Source organism: Lutra lutra, chromosome 18 (assembly GCF_902655055.1).
Source record: "Lutra lutra chromosome 18, mLutLut1.2, whole genome shotgun sequence".
Lineage (NCBI taxonomy): Eukaryota > Metazoa > Chordata > Mammalia > Carnivora > Mustelidae > Lutra > Lutra lutra.
The window spans coordinates 13,616,928-13,643,601 of NC_062295.1; the positions used below are offsets into that span (position 1 = coordinate 13,616,928).

Below are 26,674 nucleotides of genomic sequence, written 5' to 3' on the forward strand. Positions count from 1 at the left end.
GCTGGAGGCCGGGGCACGGGTGCTTTGTGCCCCAGTGACGCACCGCAGAGGCCTGGCCTGTGAGCTCCTTCTGCCTGGGATCCGAGTCGGACCCAGCTGCGTTCACGGGTACATGCAGGAGCCAGAAAGACCCCTACCCAGCTGGAGTTTCCATTCAAGTTGGCATGGGGGGAAAACAAACAAAATTAGTAAAATGGCACACGAGAAAAATAAAGCAGAACAAACCAGCAGGGAGAGTTAACAATTTTAGCAGGAGCGGCTGGGTGAGTCCTTCCCGAGAAGAACAGGAGGAGGAGGAGTGAGTGTCTGGGACCGGGAGCGTGGCCTAGGCCGAGGGAACAGCAGCTGTGGGGTCCTGAGGTTGGGGCTGTGCTTGCTGTGCTGGGGGAGCAAGGGGGCTCAGGGTGGCTGGAACAGAGCAGGTGACAGATGGAGTAGTAGGAGGTCGGAGAGAATCCTGGGGCAGGATCAGTTTGCTTCTAGAATGTGGGTGCCGCGGGCGTGTTTGATTCGGGGCAGGACCGGGTCTGATTCTGGTGTCGAAAAGGGGAGCAGAGAGGAGGAAGGCAGGTCTGTTGTGACGGCGCAGCAGTCACGGACACGCACGTTTGGGCTGTTTGAGGCTCACTCTGTGTGTGTGCGTGTTTGGTGGCTATCAACTTGTCACAACTGAAAGGCTTGCCCACGTTTTAAGATTGGGAGGTTTCATGTGAAACTATAAAATGGGGAACTGCTCTCCGACACCAGCCCCGGGTGCACCTGTGGGCCCTTGGCCACAATTGTATGGAGCTTCCCCAGCAGCCGGCAGCCCCAAGGCCCTAAGAAACTCCGATGCCACCATGAAGGTCTGTCCCTTTGCACAAACACTGATCTGCTCTTGAAAATCGGCCATAAGCAGAGGAAACCCCTCTAAAGATGTCATGAGTTTTTAAAAAAAAAAAAACAAGAAAATGAGCTTTATTTCCTGCCAGAAGGCCACTCTTTGCTTGACTGTGTCTTCCATCCTAATTTATTGGTGGGGCTAAAAAGGAGAAGAGGATGGGGAGCAAAGGGCGGGGCCTTCCTTCCTCTGATGGCACGAGGGCAGGGGGTGGGGACAGCATTCCTGCAAGAGCCAGATGAAGGCATCTTAAAAAATAATAATTTTTTTTTTTTTTAAATCAGGGCAGTTTCCAAGCAGGCACTGCAATGCCAACCACAGTCTAATGAACCCCCACGTACACATCACCTAGTTTCAGCTCGAATCAGGTCGTAGCCAGTGCCGATAGAGCTGTACCCTCCCCTACTTCCCCATCGAAGTGCTTCCCAGACACCATGTTGTATCTGTAAGAGTTTTAGTATGCATCCCTTTTAAGCTAACATCCACGTGACTGTCACACTTAAAATACTGACCATCGTTCTTTGTGCCATCAAATATTGAGGACTCAGATCCCCAGGAGTTGGGGGTTGAACCAAATAAAATCCAGGCAGAGAGGAATATTCCCTGTTTAAAGCTAGAAACAACCTCTGTCTCCTTCACAGTGCGATTCTGGTGCCTTGGCGCACAAGAATCCTGGTACCGTCCTTGGCTTGGTGGCATCTCATTGTCTGCTGGGAAGCCCTGGGCCCTGGAGAGGACCTGGAGATGGCACAGTCCGGTCAGTTTCGGCAGGGTCCACCTGGCGCTCTTGAACCTGAGAAAGATGATAGTTGTTAGAAAGATCCCTGTTTTTCTTTTGTTCAGAGGAGAGCAAGGGTAAGCAGATCATGAAACACGGCTGGCAGATCTTAACTTACTTGCTTACTTATTCACTTGTTCGGGGGCCCATTCCATAAACATGTGGTCAGCGACTCCTGTGCTCGGTCCTGTCTGGGCATTTAGTGAGCAAATGCGCCCCAAGCCTTACCTGATGGTGCACGTCCCCTAGCTGGGAGAATGGAATTAAAGGCGCCATGTGAAGAGTGAAAGAGCTAGAAAATGAGGGGGTGGTGGGTGGGTGGGGGACAGGGTCAGACAGTCAGAAAGGCCTCTGAATGTGCCAAGTTTGGACTTGAGAACTGAAGGCTGAGAAGCGATTGTCAGGCAGATGAGAAAGAGCTCCTTCTCGACTAGAAATTCCCCCCCTGGATGCTCCTGACATTACTAGCCTGGATGAGTCTTTGTTGTGGGGACTATCCCGGGTGTGGCAGGACGTGTAGAAGCAGCTCCTGGCCTCGGTCCACTAGATCTGCTTATGCTGAACCCCAACTCGGGACAACCACAGATAGCCCCAGACATTGCCCAGTGTCCCCAAGGGGCAAAATTACTTCTGGTTGAAAACCTTTCCTGAGGGAGAGAACAGTCTGGACAAGACATGGGTCAGAGATGACCTTGCTGCATTTGAGAAATTTAAAAATGGAGGGAGTATAGTAAAAGAATGAGGAGAGGCAAGTGGAGAGAAGCAAGTGAAGATGTTCCCCCTCTGTCTTCCAGGAAAGGACTGAGTTCAAAAAAATCCCCAAATGTTGAGCATAACAGCTAATAAGGCAGCCACTTCGTTCAACCCTCCAAGCAAACTTGTTTTATAGAAGGGCAACCTGGGATCCAAGGTCATGTAAGAAATACATGGCAGAGTGGACATGAGAACCAGTTCTCTGCTGTTCTAAGGCTGGTGTTCTTTCTGCTTGAAGTTGGCCCTTGGGGAAGTTAGCCAGAACTGGAGTGGCAAGATGGCCCCAGGGTATGTAGAGAGCACCAGTCCCGCCCCTCACATGGGACCACTTGGCAGCCTGGAAGGTCCTTGGAGGTAGGAAGGTCACCTGTGGTCCCTAGTCTGCTCATTCATCCTGTAGACCCCTGGTGGAGACCCCGGAGGTGACCTCATCCTAGGTCAAGGGGTGGTACTTGGCCAGAGACCTCTGGAGGTCAGGTGGGCATTCCTGTGCTCATTCCTAGGGGCCCTGTGTTGACTTGCCACAACCATGGCCTCAACCAGCTCAGCCGGGCCAGGGTATTGGGATCTCTAGCATTACAGCCTCCAGGAGGGTGGGTAATGAGAGGCCCAGCAGATGGCTTAGGGTTCGAGTCTGAGTTCTGCCACCTCACTAGCCATATGACCATCTGCGAGGAAATTCAGTCTTTGTGAAACCCGGATCCGATCACAGAACCTAGCAGAGGGTCGGGCACTTACCAAGTACTCAGTAAATGTCAACTGTTCATTCCTGAGCGGCATCCAAGGCTGAAACTCCTGTATGTCCGAGGGGCCTGGGAATCCTTTGCTAGGCCACGTGCCAAACCGATTTTGGGTTTCGGAGAAGAGAGTTCTGGAATTTTAGCTTTCTTAGCTTCAGTGCTCCAGGTCCCTTCTGTGCCTCGGTCCGTCTGTCCTTCCCTCCCTCCGCCCCCGCTGTCGTCATTTCTGTGCTCCCCCCCGTTCTTCTGCCCGCTTCACTCTGCCAGCCTCATGGCCAGAGGCACTTCACGCCTCGAGCCCTGCTGGTTCCTCCTGCTTTTGTTTCTGTGAAGTCGCCCCATGCAAAAGCATATGAATTTTGCAGATGAATGGTTTTATCCTGGGCAACTCTGATAGGCTTTCACTTCCCATCTGCCGCTCCATCTGTAGCTTCCAGAACCACTACTCCCATCCCGAGAAGGATGAGCAAACTTAGGAGCCTCCTCAAAGGGGCAGGAGTGCCCATCAGAAGTTTCTAAGAGGCTCTGAAAACAGAGGGGCTTTCCAAGGGCAGAGCCCACCCAACGTGGCTGCTCTGGCCTGTTGTAGATTCGACCCTACCTCTCTGTGTCCCCCTGTCCAGCTCGAACTGGGGAGCCAGACTCTTCCCCTCTCTAGCCATAAGGACTCACTGATCTCGACTGGCCCCCAGCCTTGTAGGCCCTGGACACTGAGAGCCTGGTCGCAGATTCTGAGCCATCACCCTGGCTGTGGGGACAAGGTGCACGGCATTCTGCACCCCAGTTTGTACACCTGAGAAGGGGACCTAGTTAGTACCTATTTCACAGGAACGTTAGGAAGCATCAATGAAATATTGACTATCCAGGGCTTCAGCACCGTGCCTGACACATAGAAAGTGCTGGATAAATACAGGCTGTTGATACTCTAGCGGTGGAATCCTGTGGGCCTCAACCAAGCTGCTGACTTCTCTCCCTTTCCTCACAAAGAGACTAGCAAAATATTACCTGAACTCCATCTCTCTTGAAAGTGGGAAAAGCAAAGTGGGACGATGAAAACTGAATGTCTCAAGAAAAACAGGATAGAACCAACTTATTTTTGAATGAGAAGCATGGTCCTGTGTTTGGAATATGCTGGCTACGTGTGTGTAAAGGATCCTTCCTTCTCTGCTGTGACATGACCCCCGGGGCCCACATGGGCTCCGGCTGGAGTTGGTTATGCCTCCAGGGCATGGACAAAATGAGGTGTTTGCAAACACTGAGACTCTGCCTGGTCTTGATCATCAAAGGATGTGGTGGGTCTGTTGAGTGTATCCTGCTTACTAAGGCAGGAAGCTACACTGGGCGACTTTTCGTTAGTTGGGCTGCAAGGGACCAGACCAAAGCATTTCACACTGTTACTTGGCTTGGGCTCGTAGTATAACAGACGCCACACCGGCCATCCTTCACTAGGCCCTCTGTGCTAGGTCGCATCAGATGCACATGGGAGGAGAGCTGAGCGTATCTATGGCCCCTCGGGGGGCCTCACATTCTGTCTGGTGTGCACGCATATGCACGTGCTTATATGTGGCAGGGAAAGAGTGTTGACATTTTTCAAGCTAAATCTGGGACCTACTATCTTGCCTCTTGGGGATCCACTGCCCTAAGGTCTAACCCAGTGGGGCCCACTCTGGGGACGTTTCAGTGACCCTTGTCCATAGACCCAAACTTCTGTCCTAAGCCACTAGCAGAGCCCCAGGCCAGGAGCATAAGAACCTCTCTGGGGTGCCTCAGCAGGAAACGTCAGCTCATAAAGACAGGAAGCAGGTGTCCGGGCTTCTCAACTGTCCTAAATACAATGTTTCCGTAACACTGATGGAGCAAAACTTCCATCCGGGTCCAGCAGACATTCCCTGCACACCTACTGTGTGTCCGGTCCTCTACTGGGGCCTTTTACGTGTATTTTATCTTAATCCTCATCCCTCAAAACATATCTTCCACCATGTAAGAAAATATGAGGAGGTTAATATTAAAACAGAACCTCTGGTCAGTGTTGTGGAAGTCAGACCCTTGGTTATGTTTAGCACACATCCTGGTCAGCCTAGGATCTGAAGTTAAATTAATCAGTACCGAAGCCCAGGCCTCTGTGTATAGTTGCTTCCTTTTCAGTCCTTGAGTCTGCCCAGTGATTCTTTATTTTTTTTTTCAATTTTATTTGTTTATTTGAAAGAAAGAGTGTGTAAGCGAGAGAGAGCGAGAATATGAGCAGAGGGGCGTGCCAGAGGGAGAAGTAGGCTCCCCGCTAGACACCCAACAGACTGAGCCACCCAGGCGCCCCCCGTCCAGAGACTTTTGAGTGGGTCAAAGAATCCCTGTTGGTAACAGCGATTCACAACCACAGCAAATGCAAATGCAGTACTTAGTATATCCCAGGCATAATTCTAAGAGCCTAACGTAGTCCCGACAGCAATTCTATGAAGTATACATTTTTAGTATCCCCATTTTTCAGATGAAAACACTGAGGCACAAGGATGTTAAGATATTTGACTACAAGGATATAGCCAGTAAGTGGCAAAACCAGGAGTTGTTTTTTATTTTTTTAATTGAGGCAAAATCGACCTAATATAGAATGAACCACTTTAAAGTGTTCAATCCCATGGCATTTAGGGCATTGATGGTCCAGTTCTAGAACATTTGTATCATTCCAGGAGAAGGCCCCGTACTTTGTAAGCAGTCCATCCCTCCCTAGCCACCATGTCCCCCACCCAGACCCTGTCAACCACTAATTTGCTTTTGTGGATTTGCCTTTCCCAGATATTTTGTACAAATGGAGTCCTACAGTAGGGGACATTTTGTGACGGGCTTCCTTCACTTAACGTGTTCTGTCGGTCATCCACATTACACCCTGTATCAGCACCTCGTTGCTTTTTATGGCTGGTGAGCTGTCTATTGTGTGGACACACCACCATTTCTCTGTTCATCAGCTGATGGAACTGGGATTCTTGGGAGCTCCCTGCAAGCCGTGTCTGTCAGCTTGGATCGTGCTGTGTGCTGAGAGCGGAGGACTTCTTCTGGTTCAAGAAGCTGGGGCTCCGTCCTTGGGAGTCTGCACAGCCCCTGGTAGTCAGGGACTCTTGCTGACTGAGCCCTGGGGTTGCTGGGGTCAGGCAGAAATGCTGATGGGACGTAGCCCTGTCCACAGAGGTCGGTGACCTGTCCCACTCAGCCCAGCCCCCATCGGCCTAGTTCCCAGTGTTTCCAGTTGGTTGAGACAGATTTAGGGGCTGAAGATGGAAAGGTGAAGGCCTAGGGTCTGAACACGAAGCTTACTTGTTCCTTCCTTCCTTCATCATCCAGCTCCCTTCTGAAGGCAGCTGAACGCAGTCCCGTACTCCCACAGATGAGTTCAGGAGATGGGGCTCTCTCTGACTTTCTCTGTTCCTCAACAGACATGTATTGAGCACCTACTGTGTGCCACTGTGCTAGGCAGCAGGTACTCAACATGAGAAGAAGCAGAGGTAGATCCTGCCCTCATCCGAGTGGTGAAGATCAAGCCAGACCCCCCTGGGTTCAAATCCCAGCTCTTCTGTTGTCTAGCTGTGAGTTTGGGCTTGAGAAAATCACTTAATGTCTCTGTACCTCGATCACGTCATCTGTAAAATGGGGATAATATTGGCACCACCCCATATGGTTGCTAAGAGGGTTCAGTGAGTTACCGTACATAAAGTGCTTAGCACACAGCGCTATGTAGCAGCCATTGTTACTAATAGAAGGGAAGTGGACATTAAGCAGAATGACGAAACGGGTGAACGCATCATTACAAAGAAAGGCAGGTGTTCTGAAGGGAAGGAAGGAGGGATCTAGAAGCACCCAACAGGTAAAGCTCACCTGGGCTAGGGGCCTGGGACAGCCTCCTGAAGGGGCAGCATGTGAACTGAGGTGTGTATGATGGGTGTTAGCACCTCAGTGGAATCATGAGGGGTCCCAGGAGAGCTTTCTGGGAGACAGGAGGGACCGTGGCACATTCAAAGCTGATGTAGCTGAAACAAAGGAGCAAGGGATGGCCTTTCTACCAGTGAGGTAGGTCAAGGCCAGTCCCTGCAGGGACTTTGGATCACCTGATGGGTGGTTGAACCCTTAGCCATGAGCTGTGCGGTTTTAACGAGGAGAAATCATATTTGCAATATGGAGGGATCACTTAGGACTCTGTGGGGGACAGTTGGGAGGGAGACACAGGTGAGAGTGGGAGGCAAGCAGGGCAGGAGGTGGTTGCTTCTGCTGACCCCAGAACCACGCCTAGAAAGTTCTGGGTGGTCTCCACTCCTCCCCAGAGGCAGGAGTCTGGGAAGTCGTCATGAACTTCCTGAATGCAAGCCGCCATATGGCCTTCTGTCACACAGACCCTGGCAGCCACCTTCTGTTTTGGGACCAGGGCCCCACCCTGCATGAAATACCTCTATGGGGGAGACTCCCCGGGCAGAGGCTAGTGGAGAGAAGCCAGAATGGCCTAAAGGGGAAGGACCTATGGCTATGATATCTCTTTGTTCTTTTAGTTTTAGGCCTACGGTAAAATACACATCACGTAAAATTTACCCTCTTAACGTTTTTTGCACTGAGTACATTCACTGGCACTGCTGTGCAGCTAATCTGCAGGACGCTTTTCATCTTCCAAACTGGAACTCTGTACCCGTTAAATGACAAATCCACATCCTCCCCTCTCTGACCCCCTGCAGCCAGCACTCCGTTTCTGTGAATTTGACTTCATATAAACGGGATCGTACAGTACTTGGCTTTCCGTGATTGGCTTATTTCACAGAACATGATGTTCTCAGGGTTCACTTGTGTTGTAGCAGGTGTCCGAATTCCCTCCCTTTTTATGGCCGAGTAATATTCCACTGTGTGCTTATTTGTTCCATATTTTGCTTATATGTTCCTCTTGTCAACAATGGATACTTGGATTATTCCCACCTCTTTTCCGCCGTCGGTAATGCTGCTGTGAACATGGGTGTAAAAATACCTCTTCACCTCCCTGCTTTCAGTTTTTTGGGGCATATACCCCAAAGTAGGATTACTAGATCATGTGATAGTTCTGTTTTGTTTTTGTTTTTTGAAGACTTTCCATACCGTTTCCGCATCAACTTCCAGACCATTTTCTGCACAAAGATCCCACCAGCAACGCAGAAGGGTTCCAATCTCTCTACACTCTCGCCAACATGTCATTTTTCTGGTGTTTTGATAGTAGCCATACTAATAGGTGTGAGGTGCTTCTTGTTCTTTTTAAGGAGCATAAACTCCTGAAGCAGAGGACCCTGTGACCCTTGGAAACATTGAAGAGCTGGCGCAGCTCTCAGTAGAAGCAGGAGGCTGGCTACAGGGAATCATCTCCAGCCACAGATGATGGCTTTCCAGTGATTCTTCTAGAACTTCGACCTGACCCATATCAGTCTCCTGTGTCATTTCCCACCCTGCTCAGTAGCTGTGCCTGCCCGCCTGTTCACCAGAAGCTGGAAACCCGTGTGCTCTGCCCCATCTCTCCATCCAGGTCTGCCTAGTTCTACCCCTGCCACCTTTCTCATGAACATTCCCACCTGTGATCCCCTCTGTCTCAGCCCAAGTCACACCCTCACTGCTCCTGGGTCATCAGAGTCCCCCAGGAGGATGGAGGCAGAGCGGACCCTGAAAACAGGCTGGAGCTTCAAGGCCATCTGGCAAAGCAGCAGGTACCACGGCCTTCTGGAAGACTCAAACAAACATGCAGCTCACAAATTCCATCCTTGTGGGGCCCAGGCTGAGCACCAGGCACTGTGCTAGGTGTTAGGAAATGGAACAGTGGAAGGTCCTTGCTTGTTCCCTGAGAGAGTTTACACTCTATGGGAGAAGTGGAGAGCTTCTAAATTCAATAATGGAAGGGCGTCATGTTGGAGAGTAAGAAGGGGTCAGAAAAGATAAAATACCTCTAAAGAGTGTGTTTAAGCCATGTCCTGAGGGGACCCACCCATGTCCTTAAGGGAGCCCACTATGAAAAAACAGGAGTGGAGGTTATCAGGCAAAGCGAACATCATATGCAAGGTTCCTGGGGGCAGGGCAGAGCCAGCGTGGTCCAGGAACTAGAGAAGGGCAGTAAGAAAGAGCAGAGCCATAGAAGCGGGGAGGGAAGGAAGCGGAGTTTGGAGACATCCATGAGGAGAGTTGCCAGGCTCTAGTTCCATCTTCCTTCCCCTGTCTACCTCCCTCTTCTGTCCATACTGGCAGCTCTGTCCTAGTTCCCTGGGGCTGCTGAGAGAAATTCCCCAATAGGGTGGCTTGCAGCCACCTCCATGACCTTACAGTTCTGGAGGCGGGAAGTCTGAAATCAGGGCCGTTGGCTGAGCTGTGGTCCCTCTGCAGGCTCCTTAGGACAGTCCTCCCTTGTGTCTTCTCGCTTCCGGTGGTTGTGGCCGCCAATAGCACTCCTTGCCTTGACACATCACACGATTCTCTGCATCCGTCCTCGTTGGGTCGTCCATCTTCTCTTTCTCTCTCTCTCTCCACATGCCTTAGTCATGGGCACATCAGTCATTGGGTTTAGGGCCAGCCTGAATCCAATATGACCTCCTCTTAACTAATTTGCCCCTACAAAGCCCCTCTTTCCAAATAAGGTCCCCTTCTGATGACCTTATTTTGGATGGGAATTCTGGGGAGGGGGATGCCCTTCAGCCCAGGACAGCCTCCCATGGCCCCTTGCTGGGCTGCGCATAGGATACAGCTGTCCTGGGGGGGGGGGGGGCACTGTCCTCGGTCTCCAGCAGTGTCTGGAGCCCACTCTGAAGGCCGTTCTCGCGCAGACTGTCCTCTCGCCATCAATGTGGGAATGGAACCAGTATTCCCCATCCCTTCGCTCAGCAGTCATTTCCTGAGCACCTGCCATGCACCGGGCCCTGTGGGTACAGCAGGCAGCAAGACAGGGTCCCTGCCACAGCCAGGATGGTTCTCAGCAGGATAGTGAGGGGTCCACGTGGTTCTTGGACGTTTTCCTCAAAATACCTTTAAAAACTCAGGTTCTTTCGGGGCACCTGGGTGGTTCAGTCGGTTAAGTGTCTCAGTCTTGATCTCAGCTCAGGTCTTGATCTCAGGGTCATGAGTTCAAGCCCGGTGTTGGGCTCCATGTTGGGCGTGGACCCTAGTAGAGAAAGAAGGAGAGGGAGGGAGGGAAAAAGAAAGAAATAAATCAGATATATACATAAATGTGTGTGTGTGTGTGTGTGTGTGTGTATCGTATTCTTTAAAATATCATGCCCCCACCCAGACCAGTTGAATATAAATTCCTTACAGGAAGCGAGAATCTATTTTTTTCGAGCTCGCCGGGTGGTTGGAGTACACAGCAAGAGCCGCAAACCCCTGATCTAGGAGAGACACAGACGTAGTCGCTTAATTACAGCGATAAAAGGAGGGTAAATGCTCTGCTGGAAAAGACGTTAGCCTCAGTACTTGGTGGGAAGTCCTACTGAGGGGGCCCAGCACCCTGGGCACTGGGTGTGTCCGTCCCTCTTGGTGGCCACTTTCTCAGCACTTTCCAGCCACTTCTGTTCTTTAGATGTTCAGAGATGCACGTCCTCGAAGACCCCCAAACCCTGGTGGGACGCTGTCCAAGGAAAGCTCTGCCCAGATGCTGCGTGAGTCAGAAAGGGCATACCTTCTCAGGCTGTTGTTCACAAGGAAACAGGGAAAACATGCCAGTAATTATGCTGTTAACTGTTTTGTTTGCATCTAGTAGCAAAATAATCATTTCCTCAGCCCTGTTATTTTTCAGCCTGACGGAGCACACTCCTGCCTTTGCAGAAATGCTGTTGGCTTCTCTTTTTCCAGCTGTTCTGGGTCTCCTGGCCGTATCTGAGGTCGGACAGCCCGTCGGGCTCTCTTGGGGGCCAGGACTGACCCAGGGCATCCGCCGGACAAACGGAGAGCAGCCCGAGTGCCTGGAGCTCTCAGGGGCCTTGGTGGAAAAGCGCTGAGGCTCTTCAGGAAGCCAAGAGTGGTCATATCGGTTTAGAACACTGTCTTTGCTGCCGCAGATAAGGGAGGACGTTTTTGGAAGGATAGGAGAGTGGCAGGGGAAAGGCAAGAATGATGTGACTGTTTCACCCAAGGGATGCCGCCTTTGGGTTTGAATGCATTTCAGCCATACTGTCTGTTTGCTTGCTGTTTTGTTTGTTTGTTTGTTTTCCCTTCTTTCATTACGGGGTGGGGGGAGTCCTGGGGAAAAGAGTTGATTTTATCTTGAGTCCTACGTTCTTTGGCCCGCAGACAGTAGAGCACCTCGGTGGTTCACTCATTCATTCAACACATGCTAAGATCCTTCTAGATGGCAGGCAACGGCTGGTAGCACTGTGTAGTGGAGCTTTGTGTGGTGATGGCAATGTTCTGTGACTGTGCCCTGTGCTGCAGCAGCCACTAGCCATGACTAGTACGGGCTTGAAATGAAACTTAAAAAAAAAAAAACTTGAGTTGTGCCCTCTGGGGCGGAGGAACCAAATTTTAAATGTGATTTGGTTTTAATTTAAATGTAAATGTGGGGCGCCTGGGTGGCTTAGGCACCACTGGGTTAAGCCTCTGCCTTGAGCTCAAGGTCATGATCTCAGGGTCCTGGGATGGAGCCCAGCATTGGGCTCTCTGCTCAGCAGGGAGCCTGCTTCCTCCTCTCTCTGCCTGCCTCTCTGCCTACTTGTGATCTCTGTCTCTCTGTCAGATAAATAAATCTTTATAAAAAAAATAAAAATGTAAACAAATAGCATATCAAGCACCTCAGTCCTAGATGCTCAAGGTGCAGTAGCGAGCCGGCAAGCAAGAACTACCTCCACGGGCCTAGGGCTGTCACAGGAGGAAGAACTTGCACCAGAGAGAGCCACCGTGTCCTTAAAATGAGAGCGAGCGGATGCTGCCAGTTCAGAGACAGTGTGGCCTCCGTCCTCTGCCAGTCTGTTGGTCTCGCCAGGTCGCAGTCTGACTGTGCATTGAATTTTGCCACGTGTTTTCTTCCTAATGTTTCCCTCCCGAGAGCTCAGAGTTCTCCTTCCCTTTGGCAACAGCTGTGTGTGTCTCCGGGGATGGGACGTGTCCCACCCTGGGCGTCCTCCCATCCCGTGCATTGAGCCTGTTAGCTTGTCAGGAAAGCAAGGCCTTCATTTATGTGGCTTGCCCACCGGTGGCCAAGAGCACGGGTGGTGTGCCTTCTAGCTTGCTCCAGGTGCATCCGGGGAATTTGGCCGTGAGCCCAGGGTGGTCCAGATTTGTCTCAAGGGCATCCTAGAGGGACAGCATGTGTTCAGAGGTCAAGTGCAATAAGGGAGGGCGTTTCCACGCCGTTTTTATTGATGACCACCGAGGTTTGGATGAGGCAGGTCTGAGGGACATTGGGGAAGTCATTGGGGAGGTAGATGGAAACCTGGAGTCAGGGTCCAGCATGGAGAGCGGTCAGGAGTGGACGCTCCGAGTGGTTGTCTGGGAGAGCCCTTCAGGACCTGCCAGACTCCGGTGGCTACTCGTGTCAGCTAGCGTTTCGCGAGCACACGCTATCCAGGGCTCCCTGGCCAATGCATTATCTGAAGTCTCGCTAATCCCAGAAGGCAGACGCTGTGGCTGCCTCCCACCTTACAGATGCAGAAATTGAGGCCAAGGGAGGTTGAGGAATGCGTCCCGTGTCTCATAGCCGGTGGGGATCAGAGCCTGGTTTCGAGCCCATGCCGCTTTGGTCACCGGAGGGGGAAAAAAGACCTGAGTTCTCCACCAGCAGGTCCTAGTGCACCCACTGGGCAGCACTGGAATGAAGCTCTCCTCCCTGCTCCCCCATCTAAATCCATGTTCTCTCCATCTGGACGAGAGTCCAGGAGGCAGAAATGTCCAGGACCCAAGAGAGCAGCAGTGCACACCAGAGCCTGACGCAGGGCCATCCGCGCGCAACAGCTGCTGAGAACCCCATCACTGTCTGCTTTGGTCCGCACTGTACGGGGTCAGGGGCGGCGGGTGCAGAGAAGGGCACGCGGCTCAGTGGCTTCAAGGGACTGGCCCAAGAGTACAGAGCTTGGCAGCAGCCCAGCCAGGACTAGAACACAGGCTCCTTGAGTCCCAAGTGCCGCGTGCTTCCTGCTCCACGAGACTGGCCAGTGCGATGCACGAGCACTTGCCCCCAGGGGAAAAGGCCAATCAGTCAAGAGCAGGGGCCCCACCACGACCACCATGGCTAGAGTAGTCCAGGTGCCAGTGGGCTCTCTCCCTCTCTGGCTAAGAGAAGAGCGGGGCTCTACCAGTCCTGCTGGCTCCAGGTGAGGACCGAGGAACCAGCTGTCCTGCCCTTGCTTCCAATTCTTATTATAGTCCTCTTCCCTCCTGATCTCAGTCTTTAGACTCTTACCCAGACTGCTAGACTGTGGTGCCTGATGGAATTCTCACTCATTTAAATATCAGCCTCAAGCAGGCGTAATTCAGAACAAAGGGCTGCTCTCCCTCCAAATCCGCACACTTGTTCCATAGCAAGACCTAACCAATGCGGGCATTTCCTTGCGCTGTTGCCTGCTCCCCCAAGGGCATGTGAGAGGCCCCGTGGTGTCAGCCTGACCTGTATTTGAATCCCGTCTCTGCCCCCTACTAGCTGGAGACAGGTGACTCCAGCCTTCCCGAGTCTCAGTTTTCTCCCCTGTAAGAGGGAGACGTCAGTGTCCTGTATCAGGGAGCCACGTGAGGAACAGTAGCTGAGAGGGAAGGCAGGCCCTACCCTACGTCCAGCTCTGCGAGCTAAGCTGTCTGAGAAGCAGCCAGGTCAGAGCACAGTGGCTCAGGCTGGGCGCCTCAGCGGGGCCTCATGTTCGTCCCTTCCGCCCTCTGAAGGTCAGGACCAGGATGCTCAGCCCTCCGGAGGAGCACAGAGGAGAGAGAGGGATGGCCCGGTGGGCCAGGGAGACCTTAGCTTACTGCATCTACTCAGCTGTGTGAATGGAAGAGGCATAACCGCGAACTGTGACTGTTCGTGATCTTGACCCCAAGGAGTCAGGTGCCGCTGAGGTTTGAGGCTGGAAACAGAAACAGTTGTGGAATGCAGATGGGGGCGACCACCAGATGGGCACCCAGGCCCTGATAACCATGCCCGGCCATCTCTCTGGCATGGACGAATTGTACCAGCAGTTGATTCTCCCTTGGGGTGAACCTGGGAAGGAGATGGGCAGACGAGGGTCTATACTGGGAAGCCACCAGAACCACCCCCCGCACAGCGATTTCCTCGGAGGGTCATTGTAAACATGAGAGACTCTGCAACATGGGACCTAGTCTACAGCTGGGCATTCGTTATAGAAGCTCGGGAAGTCATTCTCTTATTGTTATTGTTACAAAAGCTAGACATCCTGGGCACTTCTTCATTCTAGACCTTTTTTAGGTGGTCTGGCCTTTTTTGTGGTCACTTTCTTTATTCTGTCCACTATTTTCTATCCCTGTGCCCTTGTCCTGCTGTTGAGATGCAGGCCCAGAGAGAACGCGCACACACGCCTTTGAGAAATGCGGTTGTGATGGGAGTCTCAAAAGGCTGTCGCCTTGAGCTGAGCCATGTTTTGATGCCTCTGCTCTTGAGCAAGCCTGGCCCCCATCTCCATTCTCTTCTGCAAGGCTGGTTGAAAAGACCCTTAGTGTTTATCAGCCTCCTGACCTCAGTGGACTGAGACACCCCTGTTCTTCTCCAGTCTGCTTACTCTCAAATCACTGCAGCTGCAGAATCTCCCTCAGGTTTAAATATGCTCCTTCGTAGTCCCACCCCCAAACCTCCTCACCACCTTCACCACTCCAGCCCTGTCCCTAGGCTCAAGGAGTCTGCCTCTGGCCAACCTGATGGCCGCTGGGAGGCCCCCAGGCAGGGTCAGAAAGTGACTGGGGCATCTGGATGGGTACGCAGCCAGGGGGAGGGTCATGAGCAGAAGCCAGGGCCGAGAGCGCAGTCCCTGGGCTTGCCCCCTACCCTTTGCTCCTATCCATCTGAAGTGAGACAGCCCCGTGCGCTCCAGATGGAACATGGGGAGCCCCGGTTCTTAACCTTGGTCAATTGCCTGTAACCCTATCTCAGCAGAAAGTGGGGAATGAGGAAAGAGCGGGGGTCAGTTGGTGGTGCCAGCCAGTTTTCCCAGGGTGAGACCCCAAAGTGGAATCCCACAGGAGTGTTGTGTTCCGTTGTGGAGAAAGGACGGAAATGGTGCCCCCAAGAGCCGCTGCCTGTCTCCCATGTCCTTTGTTCCTCCATAGAAGGATCCTCCCCAGTGCAATTTAATTGTGTTCATCAGTCAACATTACTTGGCCAAGCCAGCCAGGGGCACAAACACTGCCACCCCTTTCTCAATGTAATTGTGCTCTTTGGGATGCCGGAATGTTGTTTAAGGCCAAGCAGTTTTTGATTACAGAGTCAATCTTTGTTTAAAAGTTGGCCGCCCTGGGGAAGTTTCTAACAAGTTACTTTAAACAATGCATTCTCTGGACACCTACAGCTAAATCGTCCCATTAATCCAAATCGCTTTGCCAGAATGTGGTGAGGCTGCATCCGAAGCCGGGCCTCATTCGCTGGGCATCGCGGCTGCAGGTGGGAGAGGCGGGAGGCCCGTCATGTCGTGAACTGACCTCCAGGACACCCCTCTCTGCCAAGTGTGCCTGCCCCTGTGCACCCAGCGCCACGTGTGTGCAGGGTATGGGCTGAGGGCTTCGCAATCTCATTGAAACTCTTGGCCTCCAGGTGAGATGGTACCTTCAGCATCCCCCATTAGAGAGAGAGGAGGGACAGGAGTGTGCCCAACGGTGCCCAGTTACTGCACAGTGGAGCTCAGGCTTAAACCCACCTGTGTCCTCAGCCACAAGCCAGGGCTTCCCGGGTCTGATCCACAGACCACGGGTGGTGGGCAAGATGATTTAAAGTGGTACGCGGACATTTCTGACAATGTTAATATTTAGGAAGACCTAATACAGCCCTGATTTCTGAAGCGGAAATTTTCTTTAAAAAGACAGTTGATCTCGGGGCACTGGGTAATGCAGTCATTTGAGCGTCCCAGCTCTGAGTTTTTGTCTCAGGTCATGAGTTCATGGGTCATGAGATTGAGCCCCACGTCAGGCTCCCCCCTCTGCCTGAAGTCTCTGCCTGAAGATCCTTTCTGCCCCTCCCCCATCCTTGGTGCGCACACTTGAGTGTTCTCTCTCTCTCTCTCTCTCTAAAATAAATCTTTAAAAATATGTATATGTATGTATAGTAGATCTAGGGGCACGGTGTGGCTCAATCAGTTGAACGTCTGACTCTTGATCTCAGCTCAGGTCTTGATCTCACAGTTGGCGGGTCAAGCCCCATGTTGAGTTCTGTGCTGGGCATGGAGCCTACTTAATTTTAAAAAGAAAAGAAAAAATATATATACACAGAGTTGATCTAAATAAGGAAATATTAAAGCACACATACACGGGGCACGTGGCTCTTCAGTCATTCCACAAATATTTACTGAGTGCCTGGTGTATGTCAGGCAGTTTTCTGGGTTCTGGGATACAGCAGTAAATAAAGTACATGCCTTTGAGGCACCCCCATGCCGGTGACGGGGAGAGACAGTAGATAAGCAAGTGGCTAACGGATCAGGTGGAAATGCATCCCAGGGAAAACACAGTGTGTGGAAAGAGGGGGGTGGGCTGGGAAGGCACTTCCTAAGGAGGGCATCTCAAGCCATTGCGAGGAAGGTGTATAAATGACCACAGAGAGAGAAACATAATGTCAATAAACATTTTTACAAAGAGCCATATAGTAAATATTTCATTTTTGCAGGCTGAACGGTCTCTGTCCCGATGGCACAGTTCTCCCACCAGAGCGACAAGTCAGTCGTAGACCACACATAGACAAATAGGCATGACTCTGTTCCCACAAAACTTCACAGACCAAAGCAGGTGGCAGACTGTAGTACACAGACCCATGCTCTAGGCCGTTCTGCTGCATCTCCCACAATTCAGATAGTGACCTTGGCCCAGACACGCATTGCAACCTTTGCAAACTCACCGTCCCATCCCCCACTCACCCACTGCCCATCTTCCCACACGTGGCTTTTCTGCATGATCGCCAATGACTCTGCCAACCCAGGCACCGGCTTGCGGTCCACTCCATGCTTCAGACTTCATGACCCCAGGCAGAGGGAGAGTGGTAGAGATTGCTAAGGGCTTCTGGGAACTTCCTCCAGACCCTGGCCTCAACTCCCACCCAGCCCTGGGTAGCTGAGCTTGACATCAAACAGCCGTCCTCTTTTCCCTTATTTTTCCTCCTGCATGGCTTAACCAGCCTTAAACTTGAGCTGGGAGGCAAGGTGTGAAACAGAGCTCACTTCTCAGCATCACCTGACCAGGCCGGCCGGGAGGGGACAGGCAGTTTGTTCACATGGGTTCTCTGTGACTATAGGCTTCTCCAGCCCCCCCGCGTAGGGTTTGTCAGCCAGAGAAGATGGTACAGTATTACCATCCAGCCTTCTCGGTATGAACCTGTCAGAAATACCTTGTGCCTGTTAGCACTGTAATTTACCCTGCACCACTGTCCTCACTCGGAATCAGAAAGGTTAATGACACTGAATCCCAAGACTCACTGATTGCAGTGTTTAGCCCACTTCCTGCTTCCCCCGAAAGCACACAACTGGTTGCTCTTTCCTTGGCTCACCTGGTAAGTTCCTGATGAATGCCCCAATGCCAGCTAATTCTCCAAGATTTCCTGGAGTGACTAGGCACGTGTCCTTGGGGTGCCTTCCGTAAATCTGCCTGATCTTGTGGGTCCGGTTCCGTACCTCAAGGTGTTTGGACTCCCTTTCTGTAATGTGTCTCATGAGTCTGCCGTGGGCTGCACTGATGATTGGGGAAGAGAAAAATGTGTAACCAAAATGATGACTACGAAATGGCTTCTCGTGAAATACCAGCTTTAGGACCTCATGATTGATTGACTCATTACACATCGTGGAAACATACAGTATGCCAGATGTCTGCAAGGACCTGGGCTTACAGCTACCAGTAGGGTAGTTAACCTCTCTGCCATCACAGATTTGACCATTAAATCATCACGTCTTTAAGACGGTGTTAGGAAAGAAGTTTACATGGATATATACAGCAAATCCCCATGCGTATAACCATTTCCCTTCTAGGGAATCAGAGAAAGCTTCCCTGGAGAAGTGTCTCTGAGCTGAGAGTGGAAAGGAGAGAAGGAATTAACTGGATGAACAACTGGGTACAAGTTTTTCAGAAGTGAGGGCTGTATGTGCAAAGGCCCTGAGGCATGAGGGAACATGGACTGTGAATCAAGTGAAGAGAGGCTTATGTGGACAAGATGTAGGAAGTGGATAAACACACAGAACAAGGCTGGAGAGTCTGGCAGGCCCAGATGCCTTGGGACCTCAAGGGCCCAAGTTCTGCTTAAAAGCAACAGATCATCTTGGGAAAATTCTATATTGGAAAGTGCCCTGATGAGATTACATTAGCTCCTAGACAGTTTCTCAGCAGTGGGGGAAGAAAGGGAAGAAAAAAGAAGTGAAGAACTCTACCAGGCTGCTGGGGTGGGAGGTAGAATATGAGAGCTAATATTTTCTGCAAGCAGATATGTGCGTTATAGCTCAGGTAATTACTTTTCCAGCAGGCTAGTCCCCCCTGTGGTTTCCTTGCTATTCTCTCTCGGGCCTCTGGCAGCACAGGGTCTCCATGCCCCTGGGGTTTCTGGGGAGATGCTGTAAGCTGGAGCTGGACCCAGAAACGCCCTTTCCATTCTCTGGTAGGGGTTTGGGGGCTCAGGCCATCGGGCAGGGTAGCAGAGGGATCAGAAGTGTGTGCTTGGGGACTCACCAGAGTCTGAATTCAGCCCTCGCACGTACTGGCCCCGAAACCCTAAGCAGGTGGCTTGTCTTTTGTGCGCCTCTCGCTTCTCATCTGGAACACAGACAGCGTCACGCTTACCTGCCTCAGCCTTTGCGGTGAGGATTTAGCTGTGTAATTTGATGGGCCTCGCCGGACGCAGAACAAGTGCTCAATAAATCAGGACAGTATCCTGACCTACTCTGGCCAGTTGATCACGTTGCCAATTGCGCAAGTGTAGAAGCCTCTTTCGCTGAGGCTTATCTGTAGTCCCTGGCACAGCGCCTGGCACATAGGAAGAGCTCAGCAAGCCCTTTGTGCCAGGAGGACTGAAGGAGCAAACGAGTGGTCAGTGGCCGTCCCCTGCAATGCGCCCGGCTGCCGTGCCCACAGTCATTTATTCCTGTGTGGCAGAAGCTCGCGGGTGGCGTGTCCCTCATCCTCCACCTCTGCAAGTATTCAAAGCATTTCTGAGCTTGTTCCTCGGTTGAAGACTAGTGGCAAGGTTTTGTCTTTACTTATTTCTCTCAGCTAGAGGCATTTTCAGATTTCCCCACCATGAAAATGGAAAACATTCCAAAGCATCGGAGAGTCAATTTCAAAAGAACAATGAGCCGTGGTGGTTTCTCACAAATCTTCAAACTGGCTCCGCCGCTTCTCCACTTAACTGGGGGTGCCAGCACGGACGGGGGGTGGGGGCCCATGTGGGAGTCCAGCAGGCCAAGGGGTGTTGACACATCATACTTGTGCGACAGCCTGCTGGCTTCCCTATAGCCTGGAGAGGATCCAAATCCCAAGCGATCCCCCGCCTTTTTTTTTTTTAAGATTTTATTTATTTGTTAGAGAGAAAAAGTGAGCACGAGCAGGGAGGAGGGGCAGAGGGATAGGAAGAAGCAGGCTCCCTGCTAAACAAGTCCCCGATGTGGGACTCGATCCCAGGACCCCGGGTCAACACTTCAGCAGTTAACCGACTGAGCCACCCAGCACCACCCCCGCCCTGGCCTAGTGATCTCTTGATGTCCAATGGCCGGGAACTAAGCTGTCCCCATGTTCCATGAACAGCGCTGAGGGGTAGACCGTCCACCTTCCATCGGTTTCCTTGGCTAAGCCTCTGGGCCGCAGCCCTGGGGCTCTGAGGCCCATGCATGTCCCTGCCTCTGTCTCAGCTGGCAAAGGTCATGTAACTTTTCAGTCCTTCCTCATCTGCAGAATGGGTGAGAACAGGAGTCCCTACTATTGAGGTTGTTGGGAAGGCAGAATTCGAGGGGATATGAGGGGATTCGTATCTGGTTCCTGGAGCACGTGACACCTGTCCTCAGTAGTTAGCATCAGCAGCGCTGTTCCTGGATAATTTAGCCAAGCTTGGGGAGACTCAGTCAGTCCATTGTAAAATGGAGCTAATGCTCCCCTTTCTAGAGAAGTTGGGAGGGTAAATGTATAGTGTGTACGAAATGTTTACGATATACCAAGCACAGTCGGTATTGTAGCCGTGTTATGGGATCCCTTTTTCCGTGTGCAATATTGGGGTTCAGCTGATAGAAGTCACCATGAGTGACATTTTATGCATTCACAGTGTTAGCCAGCCAACCATTACTCCAGTCCCAGACATTTTTTTTTTTTTAAAGATTTTATTTATTTATTTGACAGAGAGAAATCACAAGTAAGCAGAGAGGCAGGCAGAGAGAGAGGAGGAAGCAGGCTCCCTGCTGAGCAGAAAGCCCGATGCGGGGCTCGAACCCAGGACCTGGGATCATGACCTGAGCCGAAGGCAGCGGCTTAACCCACTGAGCCACTCAGGCGCCCCATAGTCCCAGACATTTTAATATCCCCAAAGGAAACAGTCTGGCCCATAAGCAGTTGCTCCTAATTTCTGTGCCCCACCGCCCGTCCCTAGGTCCTGGCAGTCACCCAGTGTCCATGGGTCTACCTATTCCAGATACGTCATATGAATGGAATCATGTAACATGTGGTCTTTTGTGCCTGGCTTGTCTCATTTTGCACGATGTTCGCAAGGCCCATCCGCGCCGCGACAGGTCCATATCACGCTCTGTTGTATGGCAGAATAATATCCCGCTGTATGGATGTACCACGTTTGGTTTATCCGTTCATCGCTCAGTGGGCATTTGGATTATATCCTCCTTTTGCCTATTGTGAATAGTGCTGCTATGAATATTTATTCAGAAGTTTTTGTTTGAACACCTGTTTTCAATTTTTCTGGGTATTATGGTGACTTTTTAACATACGCGGTTCCGGTTCAACTGTCTAACAGAGAAAAGGAAGAAAGAATAAAAAGATAAAGTAGGAAAAAGGACTTCCAGCTTCTGAGGGTTTCCTTGTTTTTGGCCGACCTCAGCCCTTGGAGGGCCAGCAAGGGAACCAACCGTTGAGAGAGGTTGGGCTTGGCTTTGTTCTCAAGCTCTTGGGCTGTGTCAGCATCCCAAGGGCTTGGCTCCCCCTACCCCCCAGAAAACACCTGTTGAGTCTGTGCCATGGTGTGGCGTGCCTGGGGACCAGCCATCCTTGTCCTTCCTTCGGAGGGAATCAGTAACAAGAGCTCTGGGATAGTCAAGCACTTCCTGTGTGTTAGGCTCTGGGCACAGCCTTCGCACACATGATCTCATAGGTTCTGTGCCCCATTCAGACAAGGCCACTGAGGCTCAGGCACACAGATCACCTGATGCAGAGCAATGTCCCTGCATCTGGCTATCACTCATCTGGGTGTGAGGCATGGGTACCTGCCCGTGCATCTGCCTTAGCAGGAAAGGGATTCTGTGTGTGTTTGTAAATTCCATTTCAGGAACCTGGCACAGCCCTTTGGGATTCCATTCAACATCTGTCCCTCTAGGTATTAAGCAACTATTAGGTGCCCAGAAACTGTGCTAGCCAATCCTTTCTGAGCTGGGGTTCCTTATAAGAACCTCAGAACACAGAAAATAATCAGAATGACTATTTCCTTGGTTCCTGCAAGGATGCTGCAAAACTAGCACCATTCGTAATGCATAGGAGAGAAGCTAATCCAAGACATAGAGTGGATTCCTCGAGTCACCAGGGATCAGTTCTCACAGAGATTTGCTTCTCAGTCATCACTGTTCTCCAGGACCTAGAACAGTACCTAACATGTAGGAGGTCTAACATTAATATTTGCTGACTGACTGAATGAGGATTTAGTGATGGGAACAAAGCAGATCTGCTCCTATCTGGAAAGCATCCTGTTTTAGAATTTGTAACATACTCGTCTTTTATAGTCCCAACCATGTAAATACTGAAGGACCAGCGCTGCAAAGTATTTTATCAGTGATCAATGAACTCGTAGCAACATCTGTGTGAGCGGGTGTTCAGAATAGTCCCAGATGCCATTAAATTCTTTTTTCTTTGTTGTTTTTTTTTTTTTAAGATTTTATTTATTTATTTGACACACAGAGAGAGATAGTGAGAGACAGAGCACAAGCAGGGGGAGTGGCAGACAGGCAGGCAGAGGGAAAGGGAGAAGCAGGCTCCCTGCTGAGCAAGGAGCCCGATGTGGGGCTCGATCCCAGGACCCTGGGACCATGACCTGAGCTGAAGGCAGACGCTTAACTGACTGAGCCACCCAGGTACCCCTTAAATTCTATTTTCTTAAGAAACACTCCATCAGCGTCTATAGGAAGACAAGGGGAGAAGGAGCGAGGTATTACCTCTGAGCAGATACTTGAAGAATACCTATAAACGAATGACCTTTACCCAAAGAGTCGGCAGCCTGAGCCCATGTACAGTCAGATAAAACCAAATTACCCCTGTTGAAACAGGTCCATGCAACTCAAAGTGATACCAGTGGTTTAAAAAGCTGAATTCATGTCTAGCTTCAGAACTCAACACAATTTGGGGCACTTAAGAAATGCTCAAAAATGTAAAGAAGGAAAAGGGAGGAAGAGAGGGAGGGAGAAAAGAAGGCAGGGAGGGAGGGAAGGAGAAAGGAAACGTAATTCACAGCCCCAGCAGTAACACGGCACATAGCTACCCTGACTCCAACCGGGCCCCTGTGCTCAGTGCTCAGCCTATATGCACCATTCTCTCTATCTTCAGGACAGCTCTACAGAACGTGTCCTGTCAGGATGGTGCCCATTCCTCAGAAGTGAAGAGCAATGCTCCACGAGAGGGTTCCTGCCCAAGGTCAGACAGCCTGATGAGAGCAGAGCTCGGCTAGTCCTTCTACAGAACATTGGTCCTATGCTATCCTCTGCCCTCCCCACCCCAGCAAAATAGGAATCTGAATTGGTCATCTCCTTTCATCACGTTTGAACTTTGATTGTTAAGCTACTAAGTTTTTTACGCCCGGTTGAAACTTCACCTGATGTGGAAAGTAGGGGACACTGCCTCGGCTCTGGTGAAGTCCCAGGTGAGCCACCCAGTGGAACCTGGGGCTGCCCCAGACACAGTTGGAGAACCAGTGATCTATACAATAAATTCTCTTCTAGAACATGTCACAAGTTTTCTGGTTCTGAGGATTACTACCTCAGAGCCTATGTCCTCTGTTTTAATAGCCCGATGTTTTGTATAATTTCTCATCAACCCTCTGAAATAAACGGGCTTAGAATCTGCAGGGAAAATATATACTAAATGCAGCATGTCCTCATTTTCTAGTCTCTTGAGCCAAGAATCTGTGTCCCCTTGAGGTTTGCAGAGGCAGCTATGGCGTGGCTCCACGTTTGTTTTTCCACGGAGGAGTGTGTGGCTTCCCTTCTGTGTTACAGTGCATTTTGACCTTGTTCCAGCACAGACAGGCTAGTGAACCTGGCAGGCTGCCAAGGCGATCAGCAACAGTCAGCTGTCCTTCGAGCTCAGTGCTGTCCTCAGGCTGTCAGAACCAACCTGACCCTGAAATTCTAGGGGACAGAGATCTTTATAACATCCTACCCCCTGCAGAATATAGAACCTAGTCCTGGAGAAGTAAAAATGATTAGACCCGCACTAGGAACAAAAGCTAACATTGTAGCATTCTGTGGGAGCTCTGTGTGTTCTGTTGCTTTCCTCTGCCCACCATTCCTCCCACTCCTAGTACCAGCATCCCTGTGAGCCTGGAGTTTTCAGTTGCAGGCAATGCTGAATGTCCTCTCACTTCACTTAATCCTCACAGCAACCCGATGAAGTAGGCATTATTGTCCTCAGCTTTAAAGATGAGGAAAATGAGCTGCAGATGGCAGAAATCACCTGTGGGAGGCCACACAGCTAGTAAATGGTAGAACCAGGACTTGAACCTACAACTCTCTGGTCTCAGGTCTCATTATTTTAACCACTCCACATACTCATATGTCTATTGTTGGTGCATTAGGGACACCCATCTGGTGAGACTGGAATAGATACATTGTTACTGGAGGCCAGAGCCTTCCTTTGCACAAACTCAGGGGAATGTGGAATGGTGAAAATAAAAATCTCTTCTCAGCCTTACACACAGAGGGAAAGTTGAGCTGAGAGTACTGCTAGGCACGTAGACATGTAGGATGAAAGGATGGAGGTGTGGCAGGTGGTGGGTATGCCTTTCCTCTGGCATTTCTAAGCAGAGGGTATGGGAACTTCCTGCTGAGTGCTTCTCGCAACACTCAGGCAACTCAGATACCATTTTTATCCCCATTTTGCAGATTAGAAAACAAAGGTTCGGCCCCCTCTAGGAAATTGCTTAACATCAAATAGAAACAAAGTCGCAAAGAGCATGGGGAAAATCTCTGAATGCAGCCCTCATTGTAGCAAAATGTGACTTTCTTGCTTAAATCACCTCTACTTTTAAGATTCAGTCTTTCTCTGTCATCCAAAGCAGGCCTCCTCTTGTTCTGCTCCCCACTCCCACCCCCCCACCCCCGCCCAAACCACATCCAATAGCTGGCTGTAATCAGTCATTGTAAGGGGATGCGGAATTTGGTTAACCAAATGTTCTGCTCATTTGAGATGTCTCGTGGCATCTGAGGACAACCAGATTTCAGAAAATTAAAATACAATCAGATAGACTCCACACGCGTGCGCTCACACACACGAGGCTGAATGGCAAGGCAGCTCTCCATTCACGATGGCGCAGCTGTCCCAGGATCAGGCATGGCCTCCTGCTGATTCTTGTCAGTTACCTTTCCATTACAGCCGTCCGCAGGAAGGGCTGACACCTTAAGAGTTCCCACTGATGGAACGTCAGATAAACTGCCTCTTAGAATGGCTTATGTATGTTTAAAATGAAAAATGTGTGTCTTACAAGTGCTCCGTGAAAGCGGTGAGGCTTTGAGAAATGGTTTGCCAGTTCCCGCAAATGCCATGAGCGTGTTTTAATTCTGCATCGTTTCCACCAGTAACAAAAGGATAAATCCAATCAAAAGTGATTGAGTTTTATTAGCCAGGTGGTTCCCCACTTTGCCTGCCTGCCTGCCTTTGTGGAGGGGAAGAGCTGCTCCCCAGTGTCTCCGGGAGGCTCTGTGCTCTATCTCACCTGGGACGTTACCCCATATCACAAAAATCTCCCTATCTGTCACCTTCCCCCCTGTCTTGTGTGCTTCTAGAGGACAGGGACCATAACCGCCTTGTCCACTGCTGATCCAGGTATCTGGCACCTGACCTATCAGAGAGGTAAGAAGCCATGTTCCCAGGAAAGCAAAGTTTTATTAGAGTTTTCCAAGTCACAGTTATGAGGAAGCACAGGACGTTTAGAAAACTTCACATAACCCCAAAGATTGAGTGAGCAGGCCAGCTCGAGAACCACTTTGTACACATTGTCTTGCAGGTGATGGGGAGCTACTAAAGGATATTATTAAATAGAGAAGAGATATCAGACTTAACATTCTAGAAAAATCCTATGACTCCTTTCCAGAAGATAGCTTAGAATGCAGTCCGAAAACTGGAGCGACATTTTGTCCAGTTCGCTTCTCCCTGGGTGCCCAGCTGTGGCTGTAATTTTGTCCATCGGGTCCAGGAAGAACTACAGTATCTAGCTTTTTCCATACATTTTCTCCTGTATCTTAACAAAACTGGGTCTCGCTGCAAAGCTTTGGCTGTATTCAAATCAGGGACTCTCCTTCTCTCGTCTCCAAAGCTTTTTTTTTGCTCTTGACTCTTCTTTAGAGAGTTCTGAACTTGATCTTTTTTCTTCCTGTTCTGGAATTCTGGCCTTTCTAAGAGATGCACTAGCAGACAAGAAGACTCCATAAGGTCCAAGCATAACCTTCTTGGAAGGTGGCCAACAGAGCGATGGCAGGGTCCCCTCTCCACCTCCCCCCACACACCCAAAAAGAAATAAGCCATGTTGAAAAATGGGTCCGAATCCATTTGTGAGCTGGCATGGGGTGAGAGGAAATCCAGTGGCTAGGGCTCAGATTTTAGACAAGCAGAGCAGAAAAGGCCACAGACCCAGAGCAGGAGGCTTTGTCTACATGCAGCTCATGTTCACGGACAATTCCCTGGAAAGGAAGTAGGAGGCCTCAGAAAGTGGCTGTCATTTCCGTTTCCAGTGCTTGTTTTGTGGCTCTCGTTCTAGGGAAATGGAGTGGACTCGTACAGCTGATCCGCCCCGAGAAGAACAGGTTTGCAGAGCCCTAGCTCTGGACCTGGGGTGCCTGGGTCTGAGTCAGCACTCCATTTCCCCTGCAAGACATTGGCCAAGTCCTTGAATCTCTTTGTGTCTCACTTTATTCATGTATCAGCTAGTTCCTGCTTGATGGGGTAATTGTCTGATGAAATGGGGAGGGGCAC

The 26,674-nt window shown here is 50.7% G+C and overlaps 1 protein-coding gene across 1 annotated transcript in view; it reads left to right on the top strand.

Annotated features, from left to right (window-relative positions):
• XYLT1 (xylosyltransferase 1) overlaps nucleotides 1-26,674 on the top strand; it is a 304,182-nt gene that overhangs the window by 227,186 nt on the left and 50,322 nt on the right.